At 36.9% G+C, this 15205-nt stretch overlaps 1 non-coding gene across 1 annotated transcript; it reads left to right on the forward strand.

Annotated features, from left to right (window-relative positions):
* The first annotated feature begins 5568 nt into the window (after positions 1-5568).
* Positions 5569-5674, forward strand: LOC116139373. Its single transcript, XR_004129444.1, has one exon. It is a non-coding gene; the product is annotated as a small nucleolar RNA R71 (small nucleolar RNA).
* Positions 5675-15205: the final 9531 nt, after the last annotated feature.

Here is a 15205-nt window from a genome sequence, read left to right on the forward strand (position 1 = left end):
CAGTATAATTCTTGGATTATCAAATACACCAAACTAAAGACATGCTCGTCCCCAAGCATCAGGTACAAAACACAAAGAAAGAAAAACAACAAACAACCAAAAATATAAAACAACAAAACTGAAAACGAAACAAACAGACAAAAATTAGACTCAAACTCAACATAAAATGCCTAGATTTACACAATTCCCAAAAGTTTGTTGAAAATTATACTAGAAAAGTTCAACACTCCAGGAAGTTATAAGTTGCATCGACCTACTTTCTCTATTGGTTCCCCGAGTAGGTGATCCCAACTTCAGTCCCATTCATCCGACTTCTCAGATTTTTTATGCAGAAATGCAAAGTTTATCAATGGCGGTGCTCCTAGCCTTAACCCTACGCATCGAACTATTCTCCACTAATGAGAGATTAGACATTACTAAAGATCAAAAGGTCCTTATAGGCTTGTACGTTAGGCCGGTTAGTGCTTCAAACGAAAGGAAAAGATAAACAAACAAGAGAACTCGGTTTCCTTAAAGCAAACACTAAAACTTATCAACTCCACTTTCTTTCTCAACCACCCACAGATGTCATCCATTTTAACAACCCTCACTCATGTACAATTCTTATTTTTGCTACTGCAATGTAGTTCTCAAAATGGAGCCTTTTTTTTTTTTTTTTTTTTCTTTATATCAAATAACAATAAAATGAGGTTAATTACCCCCTTATTCTCTTGCCCTTCTCACAACCCCCAAACTATTCTTTTGTTCATTCACACAACTCTCCAAGCTCTTGTGTTTGCATTAAGTTTAGAATTCTCTAAAGTTGCGGATGTGTTTAGGGAAAAAGGTTCTGGGCATTAGGTTTTTCACAAGAAAAATCAGGCAACGATGATTCCATAATGCTCAAATGGTCACTAGGGTATAAAATTCATGGTCGGTTGAAAGGCTCAAACTTTCTGAAAACTACCCTAAATCACTTCCTCAATAATGTCTATTCTAGAATTTCGCCTCAAGCACTTCTCACCTAGTTTCTAGAGTCTACTCACATTATCAAGACTTTACCTAACCACAAAATGATCTAATACATTGCCGAATAAAAAAAGGTTGTTGAACCAACTCAACAAACCTCAAGCAAATTTAGTCAATCAACATAACTTGAAACAATGCTTAACATTTTTCAACAATAAAACCCCCAACAAACCTATCTCATCATAGACTTATGTATTCATCATTGGCATACACAACAAAATATGAAAATAAAATAAACACAAAAAAAAATTTCAAATTTTTTCTACCAACAAACAAAGATGACATTGTCCCCAATGTCACTTATGCACGAATTAGGAATAGAAAAAACAAATCTACAAGGTACGAGATAGTTCCCTAATTAATCCGTGAAGTTGAAGTTTCGCTTACAGCATCACACTCGGTCCTTGGATTTCTCATCACCATATCTGTAAAACAATTGAAATACTGTGGTGTACACTGTTTAGAAAAGTTCACTAACTAATATGAAAAATATTACAACCCTAATCTCGCCTTTACAACTACTAGGAAATTAAACAAAATTTAAACCATCCAAAACAAAAGCAATTTAGTTCAATGTTCAAAATGAAATTAAAAACAACTAAAAACAAGAAATTAAATACAAAAAACAGTGTTTCAGGTTCATTCTTCTTCGGCCTCCTCCTTTCCTCGGTATCGTCCTCTTTCTGAGTTGGAGCCCATCCATTCTTCTAAATCCCAGTCTGCCCATTGGAAGTTCGAAGTATCAACGTTGAGCTTGGTGAAGCAACGGTGCTGCATGTCATACCATCATCTGGGTCTTGCTCTGCTAGCCAATCCTGACGTTTTGCCATCTTGTTTCATCTGACCCAGCATCTGCACATCATCTCCTTCATAGTGCTGTGTGGAACTGAATGATGTGGCAGTGCCTTGTGTGGCTCTCTGTCGTTTTGTCCCGACGCTAGGTACTTCATCTGTTGGACGTTCAAGATGCTTGTGATAGTAGGCTATGTCGAGAATTGGGGCAACATGATAAGTGGCTCATCATATTTTGCGCACTCCTGCTTGAGTGCACAACTCTATAATGAGATGTGGGAAAAGGAAACTCTCTCGCCTAGGTTTGTGTGCATGCTGAATGTTAGTCAAGATAATGTTTCCCACACCTATTATTGCTCTTCCTTACCCTTGTTCGAAACTCTCCCAAGGGGTATCCGGTTTTTGCTATGCCTGAAGATCACCTCATCCTTTTTCTGTGTCTTCCTAAATTCCTCATACTCATCACGGTCAATGTGAGGCAAGTTATAAAACTCATTTATGACCTTCGCATCAAATGGCACATCGTACCCCTCACAAACACATAACCAGATTCACACTCCGGAGGTTGGCATAAAACTCTCTCACTATTGGCTCTATGGCCGCATGTGCAGGTTCACCCAAACAATTCCCAACGTCTCCCTCGACTCCACTTCTAGCCTGGCCGCGATCAATCCACGCTCAGCAATAAACCCTTATCTTTCCTTTCGGATGCCCCTTCATATCGTTTTCTGAGCCTTGTCATCAACAAATCGATTGTCCACCTTTTTTTCCCTTTCCTTTCCCCTTAGACATACTTTGAGCGCATTTTCCCAAACTTACAAATCAACATCATAATTCAATATAAGCACCCTACGAACACCACAATCAATCCTGGAAAAACACCACACTTCCAAAATTGCACCTAGACCCCCAACTTTTGATTCTTCCAAACTTCACAAACACTCTCCAAAATTCAAACCCAAACTCCTCACACTACACAATTCACAATCACACTTCCTCAAACAAAATCAAAGCACAATAATACGAAAAATCCACAACTGAATCAGCAATCAACATTTTCAGATCTACAACTTTAAACTCAAAATTGTGCAATTAAAACTTAGGGAACTTGAAATCTTACCAAAACTAGGAAGTATTCACCACCAATTTAGCCAAACAGCCTAGATCGCAAAATCCCAAATTTGAACCCAACATTTTCTCAATTTTTCGCGAAGATCTTTGCTAAAATGAGTTGTTTTGTGTTTAGAAATTAAGGAGTAAGATATTGTGCTAGGAAATCACTGGAAAGGCTCGGATCGAAGATGGAAAAGTTTGCTCTCGGATGTGTTTGAGAGTTTTTGCGAAAATGAAGAGTCGCGGTCCACTATTTATAAAAAACAAGTTTCGCCGCAGCGAAAAATTACAGAGCCCATATGCCTCGCAAAGAAAATACTACGGCGCAGTGAACTTTCTTATTCAATTTCGCCCAACTTTATTCACCGCGGCAAAAATTTCTAGAGCCTACAGAGCCTCGCGAAGTCTGGGACTTTTCAAATTCCACTTCTTGCAAAATGCAGTTTGGCTGGCGGCAAACTGAAAAATTTCCATTTTTCGCCTAGTTCGAAAATTCACCTAGAACACCCAAAAAACCACAAATTCAAATAATTCTAAATCATAACGAAAACTAAACAATTTCAAATAACAAATAAATGAAAAACAATTGAAACACTTGGGTTGCCTCCCAAGAAGCGCTTGTTTATAGTCGGAACTCGACTTTCTCAAGTCCTTTTGTCAATCCGGGCTATCTAATACAACATCAACTCCCGAGCATTGTCCTTGCACAAGGCTTCAATTGTTGATGATTTTTGTTACATGGGGCCTTTGTGAGAGCTTAGCCACCATTTCCATTCCTTGGTCATTCCTTTCATGACTCGAACATTCTCATCGATGCTTTCCACTTTCTTGACTTTCCCACCCTTTTTGACTAAGGTATCTATCTCTTGTGAAAACACATGCTTGTTGTGGCCCATCTTGGAATGGTGTAAAAAATTCTGGGTTGTGGTCCTCCTTCTTCTTGAATGGCCTTGACTTGACCGTGCATCCTTTAATTGACGAATTAGTATCATTAAGTTGAGACGTTTCAATTGTTGGCTGACCCACCGAGTCAATTTTGAAACATGACTCTTGCTTCGGTGGAACTTTTAGAGACTGATGACATTGAATGTCACTTCCTCATCTTGCTCCCATGATCAACTTCCCCTCTTGAACATCAATTAAAGCTCTTCAGTAGCCAAAATGGTCGTCCCAGATGAGAGGAATCTCTTATCTTCTCCATATCCACAGCAAAGAAATCTGTCGAAAAAATAATTTGTCCACCTTGATCAGCAAATCTCAACAATGCCCCTTGCATGCTTTATGATCTATGCAAGCCAAAACATATGGTTGTCGGCTATCACTTCACCAATTCCTAATTCCTGAAATCAGAAAAAGGCTAAGGTTTATGCTTGCACCTAAATCACATAAAACCTCTATCAACTAATGTCTCCTATAACACAGGGAATAGTAAAACTCCTTGATCTTTGAGTTTTGGGGGTAGCTTCTTTTGTAATGGCGCCCGCATCCCTCCGTAGCATCACGGTTTCCTCATCTTCTAACTTCCTTTTGTTTGATAAATCTCCTTGAGAATTTCACGTAGCTGGCATCTGTGTAATGCATCTGCAAAAGGAATGGTAAATATGCAGTTTTTTAAATATATCAAGAAATTTATGAACGCTTATCCTATTTTTTCTTTTCTAAGGCCTCTAGGAAAAGGCACAGGAGGTGTGTGTTATGTGCTAACTCTGGTGGTATCTCGGGAAATGGCGATTTTTCTTCGTTTGCTTTTTGCCTCTCTTTCCGCTTTGTTCATCTTTCCTAGATTGGTTGGTTCTCTTCACAATTATCTCTTCTCTACTTCCTCATCGGAATCTTCTTTTCTTTGGTGAGTTTCCTTCTTTCCTTGATTGTTCCACCTCTTCCAGACTCCCACTTCTCAAAGTATCCCGTTCACTTGCTCTCGTGGGTTAGTCACTGTGTTGCTTGGGTAGTGAGCCCTGTGGTCTCTCATTAACTATCAGCCAATTGACCTCTTGTACCTCCAAGTTCTGATGGACGCCCTGATTTCTAAATTCATCCTCATTTCATTCATAAAACTTGTGGTCTCTTGCATAACTTTCCAAACATGTCTCCAATTTTATCACTCTTTGCTCTTCTGTTTGATTGTTCCCCCCTGCTTGGTGTTTGGAAGCTCTTTGGTTCCATGTGATTGTTTTGCTGATTCTATTGGTTTTGATTTGCCCAATAGGTGTGGATGATTCCTCCAACCAGGATTATATGTTTGGAGTACGGGTTTTCGGTTGCCTTTGATTTCCTGCCAAATAGTTACTTGCTCGATGATGAGACGCTAAAGAAACGGTTCCTCCCTTGGAATTCACTGCTCACATGACCACCTGCACAAAATTCACAATTAGTTGAGGAGCTTATAGAATTTACCTGCATACTTCCTAACTATTTCCGAAGTGCTGTGAGTTGCTGAAATGGTTGTATATTGCATCAACTTCATGAGACCATAGATTTCTTCGTTACACACCCTCTCATTAGGGCTTGTAATTGTTGCTTGCTAGAACTTCAAGCAATCATGAGCTTCTTCTGGTGTCTTATTTTGCAATGCTCCGCCCGAGGCTGCATCCACCATAGTTGCACATTCACCATCAATCACTTATAAAACGTTGGAACTTGCATCCAACTGGCAACCCATGATGTGGACACCTCCTCAGTAATTCTTTGTATCTCTCCCAAGCCTCATACATGATTCCGTCTCTTCCTGTAGAAATGATGTGATATCATTTCTCATCTTGCCATTTTGCTGGAGGAAAGAATTTGGTCAGGAACTTCTGTGCTAAATCATTCCATGGTTGTGATTATTCTGATGGTAGTACATTACTCATCCCTTTGCCTTATCCCTCAATGAAAACGGAACAGTCTCAATCTAATGGGCATCAATCTAACACTTCGTTTGACTTGAAAGTATCACAAATCTCCAAAAAAATGTGCAATGTTGTAGATTTGGATCTTCCTTCAAATCTCCTTTAAACTGTACCGACTGCTAGCTCATTCTGGATGATTGCCAACCTTATTTCAAAGTTGTTGGCTTGTACTGCTGGTCTAGTAATGCTCGACCCACTGCCACCAACTAAGGGAACTGAAAACTCCTAGGTGTCTATTTTCTGCCATTTAACAACTATGACCTCTGGTTCAACTGTAGCCTTTCTTTCTCTTCTTTCTCTGTTACGTCTTCTAGTGGTTCTTTCAATCTCATGATCAACAAGAACTACCTGGTTGACGTCTTGCTCTTCGCAATAAACTACACAGAAAAATAGAAAAAGTGAATCACAAAAAACCAAGAAAACAACAAAAATTAAACAACACAATTAAAACAAAAATTAAACTCCAATCTAGCTAACACAGAAAACTCATGTTAACACAAAACTCAATCCCCAGCAACGGCGTCAAAAACTTGATGCGTTGTTACTACAACATGCAAATGATAGCAAGTGCACTAGTGCACAAAGTAATAGAGGTGATGAGTGAGTATCGTTCCACGAGGATTGATTATAGCACTAATTTTCCTAAGTTTTTTTTCAAGTTGGAGGAACCGAATTTGTTTGGATTAATGGGAGAGATTAAAACTAAAACTAAAACAAAACTTACTAAGTTTAAAACTAATTATGAAGCAAGATTTAAAGGCAGAGTAATATCATTTAACAAAAGTTAGGGTTTTGACTTCATTCGGACTCTATGGATGAATTTCTACGGATTATGCTATTTTCACACCACATGCACAGATCATAAATTGAATTCTCTAAGTTGTCAAACATACCTTCTCAGGCTAATTCCTACTTTTCCCTATAACTTCCCGCACCACCACAATTTAAGAATATAGATCCAAGTTCATTAACTAATGGAATCCTAGATTGATTTCATTGATTCTCAAATATATCTCTAGCATTCAATACTACAATGGTGATTACCACAGAAGCTAATATGATTCATCTCTCATCCATCATTTCATCACCTAAAATCAATAAAAACGGAATAACCACAATCTCGCATACAGAATAATCAAAATCACATAATCAACTGATTAACCCATAGAATCTAAGTTACATCAAAACTCTAACCAAATGGGTGTTCAACTAAATCACACAAACATCAGAATACAGTAAATGTAGCATTCACATATTGAAATAAAGAGAAAAAAAAGAAATCTCCCTAGTTAAGAATCCACGAGGTGAAGCTCAAATCCTCTCACTTTCTTACCAAATGTCAATCTATCAAAACTCAATGAAACCCAAGACGAACTAAGACCCCCCTCAAAATGGGCAAAGTTTTTCTTATATAGCTCGCTCGAAAGACCTAAAACTTTCCTAAAATAAAACTGTGTGTTTTGGGAAACTAAAATTGCAGACTTCGCTACGGCAAGGTAAAAATGACTCTCGTGCTTAACTTCTTTCGCCGCGCGAACTTCATGAAGAATTCTAAAATTACAGAATTGCCCTCCCGCTCGCTTCTTTGCTTGAATCTTTGTCTTCGATGCTCTTCCCTCGGAACAAGCTTCATATGCTTCAATCTGCTTCCGAAACTTCCAAATTTTGAGATCCGCTACTTTGGGTCCAGAAACTCCAATTCACTTCTTATTTGCTCAAATGTCCATTTGTGCCTACACACAAAATGTATAAATTAAGTAGCAATCAGCATAAATGAACTAATAAAGTATCTAAAATCCGGCCAAAAAGCCTAATTAAAACAATATATTCGTCGGATTATCACACCTCCTTAACCCCTTCTAAAACCGAAACCGCGGGGTGTCTCAAAAAACTCTAAAAAGCTAATGTTGCCATAGCAATGGCCACCCTCAACAACAAAGAAAGCTTGAATACATAGGAAGAAGACAAGAGCCTTACCGAAGTGCAAAATGCGGTGGGAGTTCCTCATCATAAATGTGAGAGAGCAACGGCGGAATAAGAAGCAAATAAACTTTAGGGAATGCAAATGTATAATTTTTGATGAAGGATGCCCGCTTTTATCTGGTAAGCATGGGATGAAGAGGCGGAGTTCGACCTCACCGTCAATCTTTGATGATCTCAAGCCCTCTATTCATCTAGCAATCTTGACCGTTCGATGTGGCCATGTGTCGATCATCCACAAGGGCGATATCTATCAGAATTCTACAATCATAATCATCTTCGCACGTCCTCCTGCTTTCACGTCTAGACAGTTGTAGTCACCCATGTGCGAGAAAAGTAACTACGCAAAGCCCGACTACCTTTAATGCACATGACCACGTGAAAATTACTCGCATCCCCTAGTTTCAAATTCCGGTTTATCATGAATGTCACAGTAGGAAAAAGGCTAAGTCTTGTTCACGTCAACTGAAATTAAGTCCGACTCATGAAGCTCAGCCAAATTTGCTTCAACATACAACTTGTGGAGTTCGAGCTCAATATCACATCGAGCAATTAGTCTTTGAAGTTCAAAACAAGCAACCGAACACTAAGGGGCAGATGTTTTGTGTGATTTTTTCCATTAAGCTCAGAGTAGTTTAGAGTTCCGCAAGTTGTGTAGTCCGACCCAAAATCAGGTCGGCTCACCACTTGTTCGACCCACTATATAGCTCGTCGAGATATAGTTCAACCCAACATAAGCGAGTCGCGACCAATCCGCAGTTGTTTTGAGCAAATCATAGATAAGCCTCAAATCCCGGATAATTTGGAAGAGATCAGATCAACAGCAATGATAGCGCAACCATCCTACACTCATCACAAGAATATCGGAGTTGCAACCTTAATCTTGATTGTAATTTCTTTAATTTCGCTATTTCCTTTGAAAAAACTTTATATAAACCCCTTCCAATGATGAAAGAGGGTTAGGAATTGTTCTAGGCATAATACTAACTTCTTGTAAGCTCTTTAAGCAAATAAGAAAAGCAGTGGACGTAGGCTCAAGATTCAACTTGCCGAACCCTTTATAAACATTTCGTGTTCTTCATTACTGTTCTTGCATCATATTACATTCCTGATTATGTTTAATCACGCGCCACTCGGTTCCGATTCCACCAAGATCAATCGGATCACTCTTGGTGTATTTCTTGCATCACATGTTACATACAAAAATTGAGGATTCTTATCTTTGCAGCGATAAATTTAATTCTATGTGAGTAAAGTAGAATAATGTCGCCTCAAATTGCGGTAATTTACATGAATTTCCAAATTAAATTGAAGTATTAAGGTCAATAATATTAATAATGTCATCATTTGGACAGATATATCACCATAAAATCTCAACCGTACAAAACCGTAATCGAGTTCGGTGTATACTCATAAAATTCAACCAATCTAATTTAGATAATGACAATGTAGATTCCACCATGTTTTTAATTAGTCCAGAAACATGCCTTCAATTGCACAAATCATGTTACTCATGGCACAAGAGGAATTCAAAGTACAAATATTTGGTTCCTTGAAGACTTCATAACCCAACCACGTGCGATGCCTATTCATTTTTAACAAATCTTTCAAATGTACATATTTACTATATTTACGTATTTTAGTTATTTATCAATTTTGTACCTCAAATGATTTGACTCTACTCTTAAATGATCAAAGAACTGATCAATCAAATTCAAATATTGATCAATGTTATGTGCACTTAATTAAGATTTAAAAAATGAAATAATATACAATTCATTTAAAGAATAACTTAATTCTCTCTTCTTTAAAATGAATAAAAGCACAAAAGTAGGTTGACTGTAAATGGAAGTTTTCCAGGGCCAACAATTCAGCTCCAAAAGGCGATACTATGTTCGTTAATGTTCATCAATCAAGGAACATATGGCGTCACCATTCACTGGTGTGAAACTTAATTTCTCTCTTCTTAACATTAACAGAGCTAATGATAAAATATCCAAAATAGCTTAAGAATTGTCCTTAAGCAACATCTTACTTTTATCCATGGAAAAGTAAACTCTATCAAACAAGAGGATTAGGAATTTCCAATATAAATAATACTACATTACACTACAACATTATGTGACAAAGATTGGATGAAAGTTTAATTTACATTTAAATCAACCAATATACTTTGCCACATAATGTTGTATGATACTATTACTCTTTAAACATTATCTTACTTATGTGAACAGGATTTTTTTTTTTTTTTTTTTTGAGAAGGCTAATTTTTTATTTAATATACATAAAAAAAAAATGCTACTTCTTGATGCATACAATGTTTTGATTAAAAAAAAAAAAATCTATTTAATAATAAAATTTTACATTTAAAGTGTATATTTTAATTTTTAATTTTTTAAAAAGAAGTTAATATAGTCTTAGTGCTTACATGATAAATTAAACTTATTTTAATCTTGCCGAAATAAAAGTTTTTTTAATTTGTTTTTTTAAAAAGGAAGAACATGAAATGGCACATGATGGAGCAAAACATAAGTCTTTGCAATGCAAAAGTAAAATCCATCAGTTACACACTTGACAAAATGGAGTCGTGTGGCTCAACCTTGAGCGAATATCACTCTTCTGCACAATCCTCTTCTTGACCAGGTGTTTTGGGGGTGGGGGGGGGGGGGGGGGGGGGGGGGGGGGTCGTCGTCCAGAGGAAAACATAAAAAAAAAAATAGGGGTGAGCTAGAAATACTTGGTGATCGTGGGGGAAAAGGAGAAAACATTTTAATATACAACAAAACATTTATATTTATAAATTTCCACTTCCATAAACAATTCATATATACAGAAAACATTTCCCAATTTCATGTGAAAATCCTCACCATAACTAGTACCCATAAGTAAACCCATCCAACCCGAAAAGATTTAACATCGCGTGGGTTGAATGCTAAATCTATCCTACTGAGTGGAACCGCTCAAGCCTTCAACCCAGTGAGACCATGCATCGCTCGAGTCGGCACAACATATCCTATCTATTGATATATGCCTTGCTCAGGCCTTCGACCCCTTTGGCCTGGAAAAATCAATCCAATGTAGTGATATTTGCCTCGCTCATGCCGCCTTTGACCCACTTAGGCTAGCAAAATCAATCTAGTGTAGCGATATCTGCCTCGCTCAGGCATTCAACCCCTTTGAGTCGGAAAAATCAATCCAATGTAGCAATATCTGCCTCACTCAGGCCTTCAACGCACTTGGGCCAGCAAATAACCAACCATACGCATGCGTAGGATCAAATCAGTATCATGAGGGGGATGGGTACTATATATGGTGGTTGAAACTACTATTATCAATATACATGCTTTCAACTCACAACTTTTCATAAATCTTATGCCTTCATTCATAGAGAAACATATAACATAATATTAAATCACAATATATAATATTAGGCTAAAAATACAAGTTTTAATAACAATTTAGCCAAATTTTTGTATTATCAACAATTCTTGCCCAAAACATATCGAAATCCAATCATTCTCATATCAATTCTCAAATCTAAATAATAATTTTTGTATTAAAAACATTCCATAACAAAAATCAAAGGATTTAANCTCCTTAAATTGCGGTAATTTGCACGAATTTCCCAACTTAACCTAAAAAAAGTCCGTAAAATATTAATTGAAAGAAGGGGAAGGTCAATAATATTAACAATTTTGATTTGGACTTGTATTAGGGGCATGAAATCAAAGACCATAGCACTATCGAATTTTTTAGCTTACTCAGACCGTGTGAAATGAAGAACAAACCGAAGAAAGGAGATTTTGATTTGAATGCCATAATAATCTTAGGGGCGTCTTGGTGTTGAGGTTGGATTGGGTTGTTGGCATGTGATCGGGTTTACGCTGCGGAAAAACACAGTTTTAAAACAAATAAAAACCAATCGTATGCTTTAATCTCAAATCTGGATACAAATTATAATGTTTATAACATTTTGCATTACAAAATATGATAAATCCATACAAGGATTTAGAATACTTACTCACGTTTGGAGGCTCCTCTGAATGTTTCTAAATTCGGACACGAACACTGTTCATCAGCTATTGTTCACAGGACATTGTTCACCAGACACTGTTCATTTGATTCTTCGCTAATTGATCCAAAATAGGATTGCACTCACGGTAATCCACACGAAGACAATTCGCAGAACCCTTGATTATTTTGCTAGAACAATCAAAGGACTTCAAGAATCAGGAAGAAAAAAAGAAATTTTTTCTCTTAATCACTCAAGAGTGAAACGTGAGAGAGAGAGTAAAAGGGTGGCTAGGGTTTTTAATTTATCAATGAATGAATGAATCTCTATTTGTTTTAATTTTAAGTTGCACTTATAAAGTGCAATAATTAAAACTCTATTCCACTTAAGAATAGCCATAGGCTCCAACCCTAGTTCAACCTTGCAACCAAACACTCCCTTTATAGTATTTTAATTTATTAATTATTATAATAATTAAAATCAATTAATATATAATAATATATTAACATTTAATTAATAATAATAATTCATTTAAATATATACAGAGATATATTTAAATATAATCTCACTAATTTAATTTTAATATTAAAATTAAATACAGGCAACAACCTCAACAAATTTAATTGCACTATGAGATTACGAAAATACCCTTCTCACAAACTGATTCTTAAATTATCTTCTAAGTTTGTGACCCGTAGGTGGTTCATCATATCGACAGTGTGTAGTATCGAGATTAATACCAATTAATTGTCTCATTACATACAGACCAAGATTGGCCCCAAGCAAGGCATCATGGCCACCCGATAGATTTGGATTCAGCAAAACCGCAGCCTGTCAACGGTATGTTTACCGTGCAATCCAATCCTTTCGTCATCTGTTATCTTATCGAGACTGAGGTACATAAATAGTGTCAACCTCAGATATGCTTGACATGTTTGTATTCAGTTAATGAATCAATGACCAGAATAATAAATTGGATTGAGCATCAACTCAATCCCACTGTGGCCGTAAATTTAGTGTCATTGCCATTTACTGAATTACCCAGTGAGATAAATTCTCCCGTACCCAAGAGTGATGAATCCTTTGTCGATCCATCATAGTCTCGATACACTTCTCAATGTAGCCAATCACTATCGTATTGATAGCTCTGAATAGAACTAGTTAGGCTACTGTCAAACTGTTAGAGTAGATGCCCTAGAGTCAATCAATTATTGTAAAATTGACTCTTTGTAATAATGTTCATTAATCAATAATAAAAGGCATTTTATTCTATATCGTGTAAATCATTATTATTGCAATATGTATTGATATATGTCCTGAGAATGTGGTAGAACCGTGACGAGGGTATCAAGTGTTTCAAATCTTGATAGTGAGAAACCTATGAGCACATATGGTGGTCATTCTAGAAATGTACATAGCCCCAGTATTATTCTGAAGTAAGGGCACAGATAATACGGTAAGACTATCATAGTGGTGAACGACCTGTTGAAAGGCAGTGACTGATCTCACTGTCAAAGTTGTTGGTGACAACCTAGTGCAAACATGGGTGCTGCTGTAGGCGAATACACCGCAGCAAGTTCAATGGACTGACTCACAGAGGATTCCATATGGATGGTAACCCCAGTGTTATGGAACAAATCCTCTAACGAATAGTGGTGTATGTGATCCTTAGACTTGAGATCACCGAAGCACCTGTACACCGATTGGTGTAGTTTGACACTAGCCTAACGCAGTCTTTTCAGAGCTGTCATACAGTGGTGATTGGCTGCATAGGAGTGTATCAAGACTATGGTGGATAAATGAGGATTCATCACTCCCGGGTACGAGAGAAGTTATCTCATGGCGCAATTCAGTACATGGCAATGACACTAAAACTGTGGCCACAGTGGGATGAGTTGTTGCTCTATCCAGTTTATAATATGGGTCATTGGCTAGAAACTGAATATAATACGAGAGTAACCGAAGGTTGACACTATTTTATGCCTTCGTCTCGTCGAGAGATAAGTATGATGAAAGGATCGAATTGTACGATAAACATATCGTTGACAGGTAGCTACTTTGTGAATCCAAATCTATGGGTGGCCAATGAGCCTGCTAGAGGCCAATCTGGTCTGTGTATTAATGAGACAGTGAGACGATTAATTGGTGTTAATCGTGATACTATACACTACCGGTATGATGAGAAGCCTAGGGTCACACACATAGAAGATATTTAAGACTCAGGAAGAAAGATTGGCGTTTTCATCTTTTGGGTTAAAGGGTATTTTGGTAATTTTACAGTACAATTAAATTTGTTGAGGTCGTAGCCTTTTATTAATTTGTTAGAAAATTAAATAAGTGAAATTACATTTAAATATGTGTGTTGTGGAAGAGGAGGAGAAGAGTGAGAATCCGAATGCATTTCTCGGTTTCAACTATCTAACCATTGAGAGAGAAACTCATGTCTAAGGGTATTGAGTCTCTGTTTCCAATTCAGGCCAACTTTTGATATGGTTCTTGATGGCTCCGACTTAATTGGACATGCAGCACTGGTTATGTATAATATTCTTTTTAATTTTTTTTTTTTTTTTTTTTTTTTTTTTTTTTTTTTTTTTTTTTTTTTTTTTTTTTAACTTTTGATATCTTAGTTTAGGAGAATGCTGCATCCTGGTAGCTTGCAAAGTCATATTTGTTAATCTGGAAGTTGAATTAGCACAGAATAATATGAATTGTAATGCAAGAGTGACAAATGATGCACAATTTGTGTTTGGGAATGTTCATTACTGGGGCGGCTTCTCCTTTTAGATGTGCATTTAAGGTCATGATAAATGAATTTTTGATTGTATATACTGCCAGCTTTAATTGAATAAAAACCAAAAATTCCGTTTAGGACAAAGCACTGAAATATGTTTTTAGCTTACTTAGTTGACTCCGTTACTGATCTTTTGAGAACAAGTAGAGTTTTGGGTCTAGAGTATTAGTGCGATTGAGGTGGTAGTAGAATATATTTGTTCATTTGTGTACTTCTTCTTTTCATGCGGTTGATTGATCGCCTCGCAATATAGGATTATTTGGATTCTTCTGTTTATTTATGCTTTGGCCATGTTTTAAATAATGCAGGGCAAAACACTGGCCTTGTGTTGCCAATTTTAGAGTCTCTAGTTAATGGGCCGACAAAGGGATTGAGGAAGACCGGGTATGGCAGGGCACCAAGCGTTTCGGGACTTTTACCGACTAGAGAATTGGCTAAACAGGTATGATTAATTTGGTCAAGAGGTTTCCCACCCGTAATTGTAAAGTATTTTAGCACAAAGGCCTGTAACTTTCTTGCATCTTAAGAGTCCATTTTCAGCATCGTTTCTATTTGCTTGCTCTCAAACTCAAATCTTTCAGATCTTTTTTTTTTTTTTTTTTTTTTTTTTTTGATAGC

The sequence above is a fragment of the Pistacia vera genome, unplaced genomic scaffold (assembly GCF_008641045.1).
Source record: "Pistacia vera cultivar Batoury unplaced genomic scaffold, PisVer_v2 Contig11, whole genome shotgun sequence".
NCBI lineage: Eukaryota > Viridiplantae > Streptophyta > Magnoliopsida > Sapindales > Anacardiaceae > Pistacia > Pistacia vera.